At 38.0% G+C, this 17,836-nt stretch overlaps 1 long non-coding RNA gene across 1 annotated transcript; it reads left to right on the top strand.

Moving 5' to 3' along the window:
* The first annotated feature begins 5,423 nt into the window (after positions 1–5,423).
* Positions 5,424–17,194, top strand: LOC131533499 (uncharacterized). The gene is made up of 3 exons (XR_009269133.1): positions 5,424–5,616; positions 7,672–7,788; positions 15,421–17,194. It is a non-coding gene; the product is annotated as an uncharacterized LOC131533499 (long non-coding RNA).
* The last annotated feature ends 642 nt before the right edge of the window (positions 17,195–17,836 follow it).

Genomic DNA, 17,836 nt, shown 5'->3' with positions numbered 1-17,836 from the left:
TTAAAAGCGACCACAGCTTTTTTTTCACTCTAGACTGTGTATTTGTTTGAGGTGTGTGCGCTGACGCGGAAGCGTCTGCGGAAGCGTCTGCGGAAGCGTTCAGCCGTCGTGTTCAGCCTCCTCGTGTGAAGACCGAGGAGTGTAAAGACCTGCGACTTTTTCCTGTGCGACTTGAACCGAGCAACGACACCGAGCTACACACTTAAGTATCTTTTTCCTTCCTCACTCTGCTCTCCTATCCTCTTTCCTTCTACCTCTATCATGTGTCTCCAAAACATTCCGGTTCTCTCTCAGCCACGCTCTAACATCACTCGCAGACGGCAACGTAATACTGCTAACCTACGCCCTATCTCTACATCTTCCACTACACCTCTGGCTTTCTCTGTGGGTATCTGGAATTGTCAGTCAGCCGTCAACAAAGCTGACTTCATTTCTGCCTTTTCTTTAAAATCCACTCTCAGCATCTTGGGCTTGACTGAGACCTGGATTCGTCCAGAAGACTCAGCAACCCCAGCTGCTCTCTACTAATTTCTCTTTCTCTCATACTTGGCGTCAAGTTGGTCGGGTGGGGGTACTGGCCTGCTCGTTTCACACAATTGGAAATACTCAACCCGCTCTACCCTTTGCAATTACAACTCATTTGAATGTCATGCCATTACTGTATCAGCTCCGATAAAACTCCAGATTGTGGTAATCTACCGTCCCCCTGGACAAATTCTAGCCACCTTCCTAGAGGAGCTGGACGGGTTGTTGTCCTCTTTGTGGAGGATGGCATTCCACTCTTAGTCTTTGGTGATTTCAACATTCACCTAGACAAGCCTTATGCTACAGACTTCCACTCGCTAATAGCTTCATTTGATCTCAATCGCCTTACCACTACTAGCACGCACAAATCAGGCAACCAACTTGATTTAATTTACACACGCAATTGTACTGCAGATAACATTCTGGTACAACCGCTACATATCTCGGACCATTTCTTCATTACATTTACACTACATTTTGCTACCCGTGCGCCACCAACCCCCCTACCGGTTACTTTTAGACGAAACCTGCGCTCCCTTTCTCCTTCCCATCTTTCCTCTGTGGTATCCTCCTCTCTTCCCTCACCTACCCATTTCTCATCTCTGGATGTAAACGCAGCTACTGAAACTTTATGCTCTACCTTAACTTCTTGTCTAGACGACATTTGTCCTCTCTCCTCTAGGTCAGCACGGACTGCCCCTTCTAACCCCTGGTTATTTGATGTTCTTCGTGAACATCGGACTAAACTCAGAGCGGCAGAGAAAATGGCACAAATCAAACAACCCGTCGGACCTGAGTAGGTATCAGTCTCTGCTCTCATCTTTCTCTGCTGATGTCCACACTGCCAAATCCTCACATTTCCACAACAAGATCAACAGCGCTCCAGACATGCGTAATCTCTTCAGAACATTTAATTCTCTCCTCTGTCCCCCTCCACCACCTCCCACCACTTCTATTACAGCTGATGACTTTGCTACTTTTTACAGACAAAACTAGATCGATCAGTGATCAGTTCTCACCTCCACGCACACAGGACCCCAACCAACCACATCCACTGCTAAACCTCCCATTTTCTCCTTCTGTCCCCTGACGGAGGCTGAAGTATCCAAACTTCTCCTCTCCAACCATCCTACAACATGTCCTCTTGACCCAATCCCTCGCACCTTCTGCAAGCAATCTCTCCCACGCTCTTACCGACACTCACACACATCATCAACACATCCCTCCTCACAGGCATCTTCCCCACTGCGTTCAAGCAGGCTCGGGTAACCCCACTGCTCAAAAACCTACATTAAACACTTCTCTTATAGAAAACTATAGACCTGTCTCTCTCCTTCCATTCATAGCGAAAACACTTGAACGTGTTGTCTTCAACCAGGTCTCATTGTTTCTTTCACAGAACAACAAACTGGACGCTAAACAGTCAGGTTTCAGGAGTGGCCATTCAACTGAGACTGCACTTCTCTCGGTCACTGAAGCCCTGCGGTGCAAAAGCCCATTCCAAATCATCAGTCCTCATTCTGCTGGATCTATCTGCCGCGTTTGACACTGTCAATCATCAGATACTCCTCTCCACTCTCTCATCACTGGGCATCGCTGGAATTCCACCGCTGGTTTGAATCCTATCTCACTGGTAGGTCTTTCAGGGTGGCCTGGGAGGAGGTATCCAAAGCACATACACTGGTCACTGGGGTTCCTCAGGGATCGGTTCTTGGACCCTCCTCTTCTCCACATACACTACATCACTGGGTCCCATCATACAGGCACATGGATTCTCCTACCACTGCTATGCTGATGACACACAGCTCTATCTCTCTTTTCAACCAGATGATCCAACGGTAGCTGCAAGGATCTCAGGTTGCCTGGCAGACATCTCGGCATGGATGAAAGAACATCACCTCCAGCTCAACCTGGCAAAGACTGAGCTTCTTGTCTTTCCTGCCGCTCCAACTCTACAGCATGACATCACGATCCAGTTAGGTTCATCAACAATTACCCCATCAACTTCGGTCAGAAATCTTGGTGTAATCTTTGATGACCAGCTGACCTTCAAAGACCACATTGCAAAGACTGCTCGATCTTGCAGGTTTGCACTACACAACATCAGAAAGATCAGGCCCTTTCTGACGGAGCATGCTGCACAACTTCTTGTCCAGGCCCTTGTCATTTCTAGGCTGGACTACTGCAATGCTCTTCTGGCTGGACTTCCATCAAACACAGTCAAACCTCTACAAATGATTCAGAATGCGGCGGCACGACTGGTCTTCAAGGAACCCAAAAGAGCCCATGTTACACCTCTCTTTATCTCATTGCATTGGCTACCAATCGCAGCTCGCATCAAGTTCAAGACACTGATGCTTGCTCATAGAACAACCACAGGCTCAGCACCCGCCTACATGCACTCACTATTAAGAATCTACATCCCTCCAGAAATCTGAGATCTGCTAGTGAGCGGCGCCTCGTGGTACCATCACAAAGAGGCTCAAAATCACTCTCCAGAACATTCTCGTTCACCATTCCTGGCTGGTGGAATGATCTTCCCACCCATATTCGGAGTACTGGATCCCTGTCAATCTTCAAGCAACAGCTGAAAACTCATCTCTTTCGACACTACTTGACTTCAACCTACACATAAAAAAAAATATATATATATATATATTTCTCCTTACTTATTCCTTCCCTTGCTAGCTTGTACTTATTTAAACAATGCCTGAGACTTGGTGTTACAAGCACTTCCTTTGTCGAATTGCCTCTTCAAGATGAATCGCTTCATGTGTTCCCCAAATTGTAAGTCGCTTTGGATAAAAGCGTCTGCAAAATGACTAAATGTAAATGTAAATGTAAATGTAAATGCATGTGTAAATGGGAATGGTTTTGAGATTGTCCACTTTTGACCACTTCCAGACGCAAATTAAGGCCCTGTTTACACCTGATATTAAGATGCGTTTTGGTCGATCGCATCACAAGACGACGAGGGAGACACATTCCCCTTTACACCTGCTGTTTTAATCCGTCTCTTTTGTCCACTTGTGGCTACTTTCCTGATTTCTCTGAGCGGAATCTCTATGGGAGGCTATATCTATAGCCTTTTTCTGATCCTTCAATCTAATATTGTGAAAAGCTTGCACAATTTATTGAACATGAATTTACTTAAGGCCTTGATTGAAGTCTTTTTAAGACCTGTAGAAATATTTCTTGAAATTCATATGGATCATAAGCATACCATTGCAGGAAGTATTGCACAAATATATTATATGTAATAGAATAATAATAATAATAATAATAATAATATGAGTTCCGCAAAGTACAAACTGAATCCCATCAAAGCACTACAATTTATTTAGCAGTATTTAGTTTTTAACACATTTGTAGACGCTTTCTCTTTTTGATTTATTTATGTATTTATTTATTTGTTTACTTGTTTTTAAATGTATAAAATTATGATTGTATTGGAGGCTTATTTCAACCATGAAATAAAAATACAAAAGGTCACTGCGAGAGGTAAACTCAGAATTCTGAGCAAAAGTCTAAATTGCAAGATGTAAATTTCGAATTCTGAGAGAGAGAAAAAAAAAGTCTGAATTGCGAGAAATCATCATTTATGTGTAAACAAATTAAAGTTGTTGGAGTTTGCCACTCGTATTCATTCATCTGTTTTTAGAGTTTTTCAAAAATGCTGGTAGTTTGCGTTTCTCATAGGTGGTAAAAAAGTTAATTCAAAAAGAGATGTAAGTGTTCACGAATTCTAGTTGCAATAAGCGATAGATTACACCACTTAGGCTACAGATGTTTGATATAAAATATTACTGTTTTAGCGAGTCTCTATAGCTGGGGGTAAAATGGAAAGTGTGAAAATGCATGGTTTATCACTGGGGTATTTTCTCCAGGGAGACAGTACATTGTGAGAGGTCAGCTCAGAATTCTGGGAAAAAGTCTGAATTGCAAAATGTAAATTCTGAATTCTGAGAGAGAGAGAGAGTGTGAATTGTGAGATAAAAATTCACATTTAACTTTCTTATATTTTATATTTCATGGTGGAAATAAGCTTTACAATGATTGTCTGAAGTGCGCTACTTATACACATCAGCTCTAACTCTGTGCATAAACCTATGGGACTTTTCAGACTGTGCCGTGTGCTTCTGCTCTGAGTCAGGCATTCAGGCCAGTGGAGCGTAAATGGTAAGGATTTGCCCTTAAACCAGCAGTGTTCCTAGACTGTCATCATGTCTTTAGATGGCTCAGGCAGTAGCAAAGCTCTTTCCAGTCACTGCACAATAGGATGATGCATCTGCAATCTCCATTTAAAAGGGTTGTTATAGGTAAATGCATGAAAATATATGCTAGTATAAAACATCAGAGAAGACTTAGTTTGCTATTTCTCTAAGGGATTCATAAATTAAATAAAAAATAAAATGATGTCATTATTAGTTACTAGTTATAAGTTACTCACCATCATGTCATTCCAAGCACAAAGGGATAAATGATCAAGAAACTTTACATAACAAATTCTGATTTGTGCTGTTTGTAGTGCAGAACCAGTGAACTTCACCTTTTAAATTAATGATGTTATGCCAACCCTTAGTTATTTACCAATTTATCATAGATCCATGTGAGACTTATGCTCAGAGGGTTTTTTGCTAGAAAACATCTTTGACACATAATTCTTGTTTAAAGTTTAACAACAGCAGTCCTGCCCTGGCACCAGGGCACTGGGTGTTACGGAAGCAAACATAAATATTCAACTTCCTGCAGATGTTGTGTTTTTATTAAAGGTCAGTGTGACTTGGACTCATTTTACAGGCTGAAATAACGTTAATGTTTTATTTTGCCTGTGAGTGGAGTAAGTTTCTTTAGCTAGTCATAAGTCATCAAGTGAATCAGAATGCAAGGGATTTTAAATATGATTACAGAACATGCTGCATAATAATATTACGTTGCTTGCACATTTTGTGTTCATCCAACACAGATGAGCGTGAATCTGCAACACATTGGTTGTACTTATGACAACAGTTTTTAGAGGGGACAAGTAAGGTTGTGTTTCACAGGACTTGTACCCAAGCAATTATCATCGCAAGGACAACACTATACCAGGTGAGCTGTTGAGCAAGTTTACTATGCCATAAAAGCCATATATGTGGAGCTTGTTTTGTGATGCAAATGTGAAAATGTATTAATTTACAAATCATGCACTATGGTAAAAGTGTTTTGAGGTGATAACAGGTATTCCACAAGAAAGTACATGAAAATAGGTGTTAATCAATAATATGCTCCTGTAATCATAATTTATGTGTAAAGAAATAAACATTTTTGGAGTTTTACTGTACGCATAACTAAGTTTTCTAGAGTTCTTCCAAAATACAGGTAGTTTGGGTTTCTCGTATAGGCGGTAAAAAAGTTAATTCAAAAAGAGATGTAAGTGTTCAAGTATTCTAGTTGCAATGAGCGATATTATAGATTACACCACTTACGCAACAGATGTTTGATGTAAAATATCACTGTTTTAGTGAGTCTCTGTAGCTGGGGTTAAAATGGCAAGCGTGAACTTGCATGGCTTTATCACTAGGGTGTTTTCTCCGGGAGAAATCCCCACAGGAAAAAAAAAAAAAAAGAAGAAGAAGAAAAGAAAAAAGAAACAACAACAAAAACATGATATACAGTATCACTCGTAATTAATTATTCATTGATCTGAATTAGGGCTGTCACGATATTAGATTTTTCATATTTGGTTATTGTGGCCATAAGAATTCATGATATCGATATATCACGATATCTATAGAAACCTGGGGTGGTATCACTCAAATTATTTTTTACTTTGTTTATTGAGTTTTTCTTTTTCACCCAACGAACATAAAGATACTGATAAACACAGGGTACAAGACTCTGGCTTTCTCTGTCTTCGTTGGAGCTCCTATGAAATAACAAGAGAGAAAATACTGTAAACAGTACGATGAATAAATATCAATGGTAACACTTTACAATAAGATGTCATTTGTTAACATTAGTTAATGTATTAACTAACATAAACAAACAATGAACAATACATTTATTACACAATTTATTAATATTTGTTAATGTTAGTTAATAAAAATACAATAATTCATTGTTCATGTTAGTTCACAGTGCATTAATGTTTACAAACACAACTTGTGACTTTAATAATGCATTAGTAAATGCTGCAGAAGTATTGTTTATTCTTATTTCATGTTAACTAATGTTAACTAATGAACCTTATTGTAAAGTGTTGCCATATTAAGATCTAAACTGATACTTTAACCTGTTAACTTGTATACCTGTATTTTAAGCTCTTTAACATATAGTTGTGTCAGGACCACTGAAGTCATGCTTCAAGAAGTCAAATAATTGCAACTCTGTATAACTGAACATGGCTTTCCGCGCTGCGTCTTCTTCTTGATTGACAGGTGTCAGGGTTAAGGCGCAATAATGCCACCTGGAGGTCAACCAGGTACTGGCGCTGGAGCATTTACATGTGGTGTTATCATAAGAGTCTTGTTCATTTTAAATATTGCCGTTATCGCCAATACCGGTATATCGTCACACACTAAATTAATACGATATCGATAATTGTCGCTTTGAATATCACGGTTATCGTCAATACCGGTATATCGCGCCATCCCTGATCTTAACGTATATCAGAAGTATGTTAATTTCTTGTTGATTATGAAAGACAAATGGTGTTCCATATGTTGTTAACCCAGAAACTGTAAAAAATATATATACATATATGTTAGACTAAAAAGAGGAATTTTGCTTCCTCATGTCATAATTCCAAAATGTATAACTTATTCCAAACCATATTACCCACACACACACATGCACAGAGACAGCCATGTTATTACTAAGGGTGAGACTTTTTGGAAGTTACGTTCCTATCCCTGAGAGGAAACATCAATTTCTTGCTCTTTTTATCCCCTGAAGAAAGACGAAAACTCACCCCAAAGGTACCAAATCAAATCGTTTTTACTTTGCCACTCTTCATTAGGAAGAGTCAACAAACCCTTATCAGCATTCGGCATTCTCCACCATTTCAGCGTAGATAATTGATTCTGTTTGGGAGCCATATGGTATTGGATGCGCATCTTGCTAAAGGAAAGAGATACAGCGCTAAATTAAGTTTACCTTCCGCAGGCTCGACCAGACAGAGATGCAGTGACCCCTGTTGCTGAGAAAATAATCAGAATGACAGTGCTGAATGAACAACGGACCCATTTTTCATGCTGTGGCAGCGCAGCGGCTGTTTTGTCGGTGCGAGTTTCTTGCATGCATTCATTCACTGGCACGTATCATACACACACACACACACACACACACTCAAGTGCTCAGATGAGCTGTGTTACCCTTGAGCAGACTGCATTACATGTTGCTTGCTTTATTTCGCTGAAATTATGAAATTGAATGTTCAAATTTCCACCGTTTGCCGACAGCATCATGCAGTGAAGCACATATTTTCAATTGTAGGAGGTCTGGCTAGCTGTGATAAAGGCCCTGCGAGCATGTTGCACAAATGCTGCAGCGACTGTGTGAGCAACATTCCAAATTAGCAGCTGCATTACGTTCAGCTTGACTTAGCTCATCTATCACACCTTAAGATTTATCTTCATTATGTGAGATGAAGTCTCTAGTCCACATCTGTTCTATGTCCCCCCCCCCCCCCCCCCAACTCTTGCTACTTGAACAGTGGCAGTGTTATTAAACTCATTATTCTGATCAAGGGTGATTTATTTATTTATTTTTTCAGCTAAGATCACTTTTTGGCCATGTGGACCTTCAGAAGATAAACTCTCTGAAAACTCATTAGTTTATACAAATTTGTCTACTTAGTAGTGTACTTCTAACAGTGCATATGCTTGCCTTTTTTTTCTTTCTTTTTTGTGTAATTTTCACACCAGGTTTTGTAATATGTTTTGTAACATTTTGACATAGGCAAATATATTTTATGTATTCTATATATTTAGAATTCAATAATATTTTCACATATTTTGAATAATTTGACAAAATAGAAGTGCATTGTTCATGTTTTAATTTAATTTGAACCCAAATTTGATGAATTTGAAAGTGAAGTATATCATGTTGAAAACGGCAACATCAATTTATCTCTTTAGGCCTGCCTGTTTTGCATAAAGCTCCCAATTGTTGTGGATAATTTTAATTATTTCTTATTTTTAATTTCATTAATTAGTTCCAGTTTTTAGTTCCGCTACCTTGTAAAGAAACTTTAAAGGGATAGTTCACCAAAAAAATAAAATTTTGTCATCATTTACCTACCCTCATTTAGTTCCAAACTCGTAAGGCTTTTGTCTATCTTCAGAACACAAATGAAGACATTTTTATTGAAATCTGAGAGATTTCTGTCCCTGCATTAACAGTCTAGGCAACTATCACTTTGATACTTCAAACAGTTCCTAAAGAGATCGTAAAAGTAATCCATATGAATTGTAACAGTTTAGTCTAAATTTTCTTGATGGCTTTACATGATGAACAGATTTAATTTAGGGTTTTATTCACATATTCAATAATCAGTGCACATCAGTTATGGCAAATGGAAGCTCAGTCATCCTTTCTTGATGTGTAAGAAAGAACCAATGTGGTTCATTCTTGAGTGTTACACAGCGTATTTGAGCTTCGAACCAATGAGGTTACTTCTTGTGTGTCAACCAAGTACGGTTAAGCTTCTGTTTACGTTCACTGATCAATGTAAATATGTGAATAACAGCCTAAATTAAACCTGTTCATCATATAAAGCGATCGGTTCTCTTCAGAAAAGTTGGACAAAACCGCTCAATTCGAGTTAATTAGTCTTATAATCTCTTTTTGAACTTTTTCAAGCTTTTGAAGTGGTAGTTGCATAGACTGTCAGTGGAGGGACATAAATCTCTCAGATTTCATTAAAAATAAATTCATTTGTGTTCTGATGATGAACAAAATTCTTAAGGGTTATAACAATATGACAGTGAGTAAATGGTGACATATTTGATCATTTTTGAGTGAACTATCCCTTTAACAAAATTCATAATGGAACCCTAACTCTCTCATTAATTTAGGTTAACAAATTAATAAAATCCTTACATAAGACATTTATAAAGTAAAACTAATTGATAACCATTAATCCATAAAGTCAGCCTCCTTTACATAAAAGTGGCCCAAAACATCCTTAAACTGACTGCAAGCACATGGTTTGCTGCTGAACTCATTCATATCTCAAAGACTTGCCTGTGTCCACTTTGACCCAGCAGGTTCAGTTGCAGTGACACATTCCCACTAGATCCACCAATTTATTTCCCAGAATGCTGTGGTTATTTATTTATTTGTCTTTAATGGTGTGACCTGTTGACACAAAATGTTTCATATGTTTTTATCACACTGGTAAATCACACTGGTATCACACATATGTTCCTCCAACTGTGTTAGTGTCTCTAGACACTGACAAGCTTGTTTTCTAGTTGTAATGTGGCTGTGGGATCCTTTTATCCTGTTCACCTCACTGTTCAGAGGCTGATGTGGAAAAACTCGTTTTGTCAGAGAGCACACGTTGTGCTTTGTATAGAGGTCATAAGGTCAGATTCAATGGTTTAGACAACTTGAATAGGCCATAGCCAGATTGTGGTAATTTCTTTCCATTTTATAGTTGAAAAATGGACTTTGACAACAACATACTTCAGACAGCTTAATATTAAATGAGGAGTACTTTCACAGTAAGACTTGCATGCATTGTCAATGGTTTGATTGGTTGTTATTTTTGACCCTGTTTCTGGGAGTCTCGTTTTGTAAATCCTCTCACAGATTTACCATTTGATCAAATACTAAACCTTTAAATCCGATCCAGATTGGATTCAGGTACCAAACATATAGGTGAGAAAACACACCAGCTGTGTGCCGTCTGGTTGAACATAGGCTCCTTCCATTGGTCTGGCAGTAACAAACCTTTCCCGGTGGGTGACAGGATTGCCTTCAAATGTTAGTACCATTAAATCAGATGTGTTAGTCACGTAGTTAGTTACATAAAGTTAGTTAGAACATAAAAAGACACCCACGCTAATTCCTTCTATAGCACCCATTGCTAAAATGCTGAGAATACTCAGAATTGTTAGATGAATGAATGAATGAGGAATTTATATAGCGATTTATTGTGTATTGCTGTACACCTAAAGCATTTTACAATCATTTACATTACATTTACATTTAGTCATAAAAAAAAAAAAAAAAAAAAATATATATATATATATATATATAGTTATGGGGCTGACGAGACATGAGACGTGCGGATCCATATGCAGGCTTTTATTGAGCAGAGACGTGGTCATAACAGGCAGGGTCGAACAGTGGCAAACAGGTATAACATGGGCGAGACAAAGAGTAAACAAAGACAAGCGTGGATCGACGATCGGCGAACAGTATCCAAAGGGGCGAGACAGGAGAGGTAATCCGAAACGTCAGCGATAGTCCAGGCAGGGGAAAACACAATCCGACAAAGGCGAGGCGAGGCGAGGCGAGGCAAACTAACGGGGCTCTGTAGGGCAGCGATAATGCATACAATACTCGGCAGTGAGGGAAACAAAGTCCAGGGTTTAAATAGAGTGTGTGATTAGTGATAGCTGTGTGATCAGTGCCTTCAGCTGTGTGTGCAATCAGTGCAATGGATGATGGGAAATTGAGTCCAGTGTGATGTGTGCTGTGAGAGTCAATGTGGTGAGCGAGTGACCTCTGGTGGTGAATGAACGGAACTGCAGGGACAGGATTCGTGACATATATATATATATATATATACAGGTGCTGGTCATATAATTAGAATATCATCAAAAAGTTGATTTATTTCACTAATTCCATTCAAAAAGTGAAACTATATATTATATTCATTCATTACACACAGACTGATATATTTCAAATGTTTATTCCTTTTAATTTTGATGATTAGAGCTTACAGCTCATGAAAGTCAAAAATCAGTATCTCAAAATATTAGAATATTTACATTTGAGTTTGAATAAATGACCACCCCTACAGTATAAATTCTGGGTATCTCTTGTTCTTTGAAACCACAATAATGGGGAAGACTGCTGAGTTGGCAATGATCCAGAAGACGAAGATTGACACCCTCCACAAAGAGGGTAAGTCACAGAGGGTCATTACTGAAAGGTGTGGCTGTTTACAGAGTGCTGTATCAAAGCATATTAAATGCAAAGTTGACTGGAAGGAAGAATTTGGGTAGGAAAAGGTGCACAAGCAACAGGGATGACCGCAAGCTTGAGAATACAGTCAAGCAAAGCCGATTCAAACACTTGGAAGAGCTTCACAAGGAGAGAACTGAAGCTGGAGTCAGTGCATCAAGAGTCACCACGCTCAGACGTCTTCAGGAAAAGGGCTACCAAGCCACTTCTGAACCAGAGACAACGTCAGAAGCATCTTACCTGGGCTGTGAAGAAAAAGAACTGGACTGTTGCTCAGTGGTCCAAAGTCCTCATTTCAGATGAAAGTGCATTTTACATTTCATTTGTAAATCAAGCTCCCAGAGTCTGGAGGAAGAGTGGAGAGGCACATAATCCATGTTGCTTGAAGTCCAGTGTGAAGTTTCCACAGTCTGTGATGATTTGGGCTGCCATGTCATCTGCTGGTGTTGGTCCACTGTGTTTTCTGAAGTCCACAGTCAACGCAGCCATCTACCAAGAAATTTTAGAGCACTTCATGCTTCCTTCTGTTGACAAGCTTTATGGAGATGCAGATTTCATTTTCCAGCAGGACTTGGCACCTGCCCACACTGCCAAAGGTACCAAAAGCTGGTTCAATGACCATAGTGTTACTGTGCTTGATTGGCCAGCAAACTCGCCTGACCTGAACCCCATAGAGAATCTATGGGGTATTGTCAAGAGGAAGATGAGAGACACCAGACCCAACAATGCAGATGAGCTGAAGGCCACTATCAGAGCAACCTGGGCTCTCATAACACCTGAGCAGTGCAGTAATTGCTGCAGTAATTCAGGCAAAAGGAGCCCCAACTAAGTATGAGTGCTGTACATGCTCATACTTTTCATTTTCATACTTTTCAGTTGGCTAAGATTTCTAAAAATCCTTTCTTTGTATTGGTCTTAAATAATATTCTAATATTTTGAGATACTGATTTTTGACTTTCATGAGCTGTAAGCTCTAATCGAAATAAAAGAAATAAACATTTGAAATATATCAGTCTGTGTGTAATGAATGAATATAATATACAAGTTTCACTTTTTGAATGGAATTAGTGAAATAAATCAACTTTTTGATGATATTCTAATTATATGACCAGCACCTGTATATATATATATATATATATATATATATATATACACATATATCAATCATATGGGTGGTCTCTCCTCAACCACCTCCAGTGTGCAGCATCCACATGGATGATGTGAAATGTAAAACAGTTAGAGGATATCTAATTTACTTTTAACTGTCTTAAACTAAACGTTTTTTTTTTTTTTGTTGTTGTTGTTGTTTTTGTGTGTGTTTTGTTATCTGTCTATGCTGTTTGTGTAATGAATTCCCCCTTGAATATCAAATCATTATTGTAGTACTCAAGTCCAGACTTGGTCTTAAGTCAAAACAGGGAATAGAAGAGCATAATATCAATATGCTTTTCATTGGGGTGGATGAAACCTGGGTTTGTGTCATTGTCACTCAGATTTCTGCAGCTGTCTGGAGACATTTATACAGTTCGGATAATATGCGTGAGTCGGGACAGGCCGTGGAATTTATGCACAATGTTGTAGTACTCAAGACCAGAGTTAGATTCCTAACGAGCCCGAGATCATGAAAATATAGACTTGGAATTGGACTTGAGACTGATTCCTGTCTTGTCAGATCTCGAGTACAACATTAGCTGTGTTTACATGGACACATTTTGAAATCCTTCAGATTGATGAATCCGAACATAGTGTTTACATGAACGCCAAATTAATTGATTGTGTTGTGAACATTTATATATCACAAGCTTCCAATCTGATTATATCTTCTGACATCTGTATGCTAGCCGTCCTCCTACTTCTTTTATTTGTTTAAAAAAAAAAAAACAGACTTAATATTTATTTATTTATTTTGGTTCCTAATTAGGAGACGGTGAGCACAAGAAGCTTTTTGACGATGAGTGGAAATAATTTTAGAATGACACGACAGTCATCTTTGACACTTCCTGTGTGATTCAACAACAGCTTATTCCGTGCATCACACATCATTACAACATTTCTATGTCAGTGCATGTGTGCATAACTCTCCAGTTTCAATTTTCAGTCTGATTAAATGTTTAGATGTGCTGTTGAATGGATTAGAAAATATATAAACCCCCCTTACACTCTGAATTAAATTTTACTCTGTTGAAAAATCCAGAATATGCTGGTTAGGTATGACCAGCACATGACCAGCTAAGAACCAACTTAAACCAGCTCATGACCAGCTCATGACCAGCTAAAGACCAGCTAAAGACCAGCTTAAACCAGCTCAAACCAGCAGCCATGCTTCAAAACATACCTAACCAGCATATGCTGTTTTTGTTTGTTTGTTTGTTTTTAACAGGGAAGTCAGATTTGGCCAATTTATACTCACTGACATGGTTACATGTTACTTTTTTATTCCATCTGGGCAATTACAAATGGATCTTTAAGATGCATGCAAATGCAGCTACTGTCACAAACCTTGTAAACCTGCAAATACTGCAGCTAGTTCTTCCTTGGAAGAGCTCATTGTTAGCTTATAAACGTCAATTTTACTCTGCCAATTGGATTAGAGCTTGCTGTTTTGGAAAAGCTCTTGTCATTTTTGTGTGAAGTATGCATCAGACACTCTGCAGGCATGGCGCCTAAGGCCAGCACTAACCAAATATAGACTCAGTAACCACAACTGCCACAAAAACCCTTGAAAATCTAAATTACTTTGGGACAGGATCACAGTCTCGGACATAGTAAAATGACAAGAGCGAGGGTCTCTCTCTCTCTGTCTTTGCTTGCACCGAAGAGATAGCGTTGTCATTGGGCAAGGATGAGTATAATGAGATGAGGAGACTTTTTAGGGATGCAAATTCTCGCCAGAAGACACTTAGCTAAATGAAGACCTGACAATAAATAGTCACAACTGTTCAAATCAATTTCGTCAAACCCCTTATTTGTTTTCCTCTCTTTCTGCATGAAACCAATTTAACAAATGACCACCAAAATGAAAGTGAATTCTGTAGTACTGAAAGTACCACATTAACCCTCAGGGAGGAGCATAGAAGATCAGAAAAATCATCCAATTTCAAGGGCAGAGAGGCAGATCAAAAACAAGTAGAGCAGCAAACGTCCCTGTGTGGAGTTGGCCTTGAGCGGAGTGTGGGGCAGCGGAGCACTGCTGGAATGACAGCTTCTTCCACCCCGAGAGATGGGATGCTTTTCCCCACACCTGAGGCTTGTTCCACAGCCAAGCTCATTCACGGGGACCAGATGGAGCACATGGATAAATTAATAGTTGGGGGAAGGGAGGGTTTGTCAGAGACCATGTAAAAATCTGCTACTGCATACTTGGACCTTGTAGACCTAATATGACTATAAGCAAAACTCAGTGACTAAAAGCAAACATTAGTGATTCTTATAAGGGCATTCTAGTTAACCCTTTGATGTGCAAGCTATGAAAATGCCTTCTAAGGCAAAACATGGGTCTAACATGACCCATTTTAATTTTCCCATTTCAAGCTTGGCTGGGCATTTTTATTTATTTATTTATTTATCTCTTAAAATTAGTTTATTTCAACATTTAATATTCCCTGATCTATGAAGTCCATGATTCATGAATATTCAATATATATATATATATATATTTTTTTTTTTTTTTTTTTTTTTTCAGTGTCCACAGATTAATATTTTATTTTTTCTTAGGTTTTGTGTTTCTACATCAAGTTTGCACCGCATTGGGGGTGGTGACATCCAGCACATTGCACCACAGCTCCTTGGGCCACCTCCGTCTGCTCTGCTTACACGAGTAGGTGCAAACCCTACTTACTCAATATTTTGGACTGGGTCTGAGTTTCCTCTTCAGAGGACTCATCAGATAAGTCATCAATGTCATCAAATGAGTCTTCTTCATCTAGGAGAGCTGGATTTACACCCACAACTCCAGATTGACCCTGTGGCACATAGTCTAGGTCATCAGCATCAGATATTTCAGACTGAAACAGGACAAGAATTGCCTCATCTTCCTCATCATGTTCTTCATGCATCATCTCTAAAAACATGTCAGCCATTAATCTAGAATGACTGGGATCAGCCATACTAACACTCTGGATAAAGAAAATCAAATGCACAAGAATATTTTCAATAGCATATGAAACATTTCTTCAAGTATATACTTACTATAAATTGTCACTGCCAGACAGAAACCTTGTATGTCCAAAACTGTTACTTTTCAGGAACACTGACAGACCTAAAGGGTGACCAGTAGTAATGATTTGTGACAAAAAAAATAAATTATGAAATATGGAGATACAATATTTGTGCCAATGATAAGCAATGATATATATTTGTATATAATAATGTATTATTTTTACTTTTATTTTGTTGACCTAGCTAACATTAGCTACCCAGAATAGAGTATGCTATCTCACTTGTAATGGATTTCAAGATCAAGGTAACATTACCCTAACAGTCAAATATTATATCAGTTTATCTTTCAAAATATATCAAACATTTTATGTGGTAGTTAAAAAAAATAAATAAATAAATAAAAATAAATAAGACTGACATGCGTGAAATATACTATATATACAGTACATGACTATCTGAATATTTTTGGCCTTTGGTTTAGACCTCTAAATGAATGTCTACATCTTGGCAATACATATTTAGTATTGTTCTTATTTTATATAATTTCTGAACATATAGGATGTGTTTAAGACAAGTTTGTACAATATTTGCCTGCATATTTCATGCATACATGTATTTTGTTAAATTAATTTAATAAAAATAATTATGGGCTTTCACACCAGGTATAGTTCTAGACAACAGGGCCATCCAAGAGCTATTTTTTTCCATAGGGCACTTTTCCTAGTTGCATTCACACCACCAGTAATGAAGTGATCTAAGTGAGGAAGTGATCTATCTATGTTTTCCATGTTCGTGGAGTAAGTGTATGTAAACTGTGTGTTTACATGGCTTTTTAAAAATAAGTGCCAGAGTTCCGTATGACATGTGTTTGGCTAATCAATGTATATTTACATAATTGGTAGTTCCTATTGTGCTGGGTTAAACCCTAATCTGAGGTAGGAGCTAATTTAGTCCCCCAGAAGGTGTTCCTATAACTAAAACCATTCCCAAATCTTGCAGTGTGAACGCATCGAAAAGTGGATACTCTGCCAAAAGTTATAGTTATATGAAAACATTACTCTGCTGCAAAAGCTCCAATTTACATCATGTTGTCCACTTTATGTGTGGTGCGCTTGGAATAGGACTTTCACTAGCATTTAATTTTACATTCCTGTTTGTTCACATGTCCTGTGTACATTCTTTGTACTTATTATAGCAATTGCAATAACCAGGTAATAACTAGGTAGGTAGTAACCCTGAACCTACCCCTAAACCTATTGTAACCCATGTAGTTACCTTATACTACTGTACTCTCTTAAGCACACTGTAAATACATGTACTGTAAAATAAAGTGTAACCAAACTATATTTAATCAGATGGTTTTGCAAGTTTAAAAAAATAAATAAATAATACAAAAAAAAGTTACTTGAGTTCTGTTGTAATTACGTTTTTAAGATGACTAGTTAAATGTTTAACAAAAAAATAAAATAAAATAAAATAAATAAATATTTTAAAATATAAAAACATAAAATATCAGATTAAAATTGTATTTAAAATAGTAATACAATTGGTCAAATGGCATGTGCTTCTTTTTACACAACTGTCTGGAATCATGATAGTGTTCATGTGCACTCATCTCATTACTACAATCTTTCCAAAATGATTTGAGGGAAGCACTATGTAACTGTTTTTGCTCAGAATAAGATGCAATGTGAAACAGACTAATATGCATCAGTGTAACTATACAAGACCAGTGTTAGGGAGGTTATCCAATGAGTGGTGACATAGCATGACCAGTCTTGTCTGAGCAGAGTTCTCTGTCTTGCTCTCATATGGGTTGAAAAATCTAATTTGATATAATGGATCAGTTTATTCTGACAATTCATATAAATTGGGTAAATTGTCTTATTTTTGGCTATGTAAATTAATTGTGTGTGTGTATATATATATATTTTATTTTATTTTTTTAATTTATTTTTTTTGTTTTGTTTTT

This window comes from Onychostoma macrolepis, chromosome 24, assembly GCF_012432095.1.
Source record: "Onychostoma macrolepis isolate SWU-2019 chromosome 24, ASM1243209v1, whole genome shotgun sequence".
Lineage (NCBI taxonomy): Eukaryota > Metazoa > Chordata > Actinopteri > Cypriniformes > Cyprinidae > Onychostoma > Onychostoma macrolepis.
This window is presented reverse-complemented; position numbering and strand designations above follow the sequence as displayed.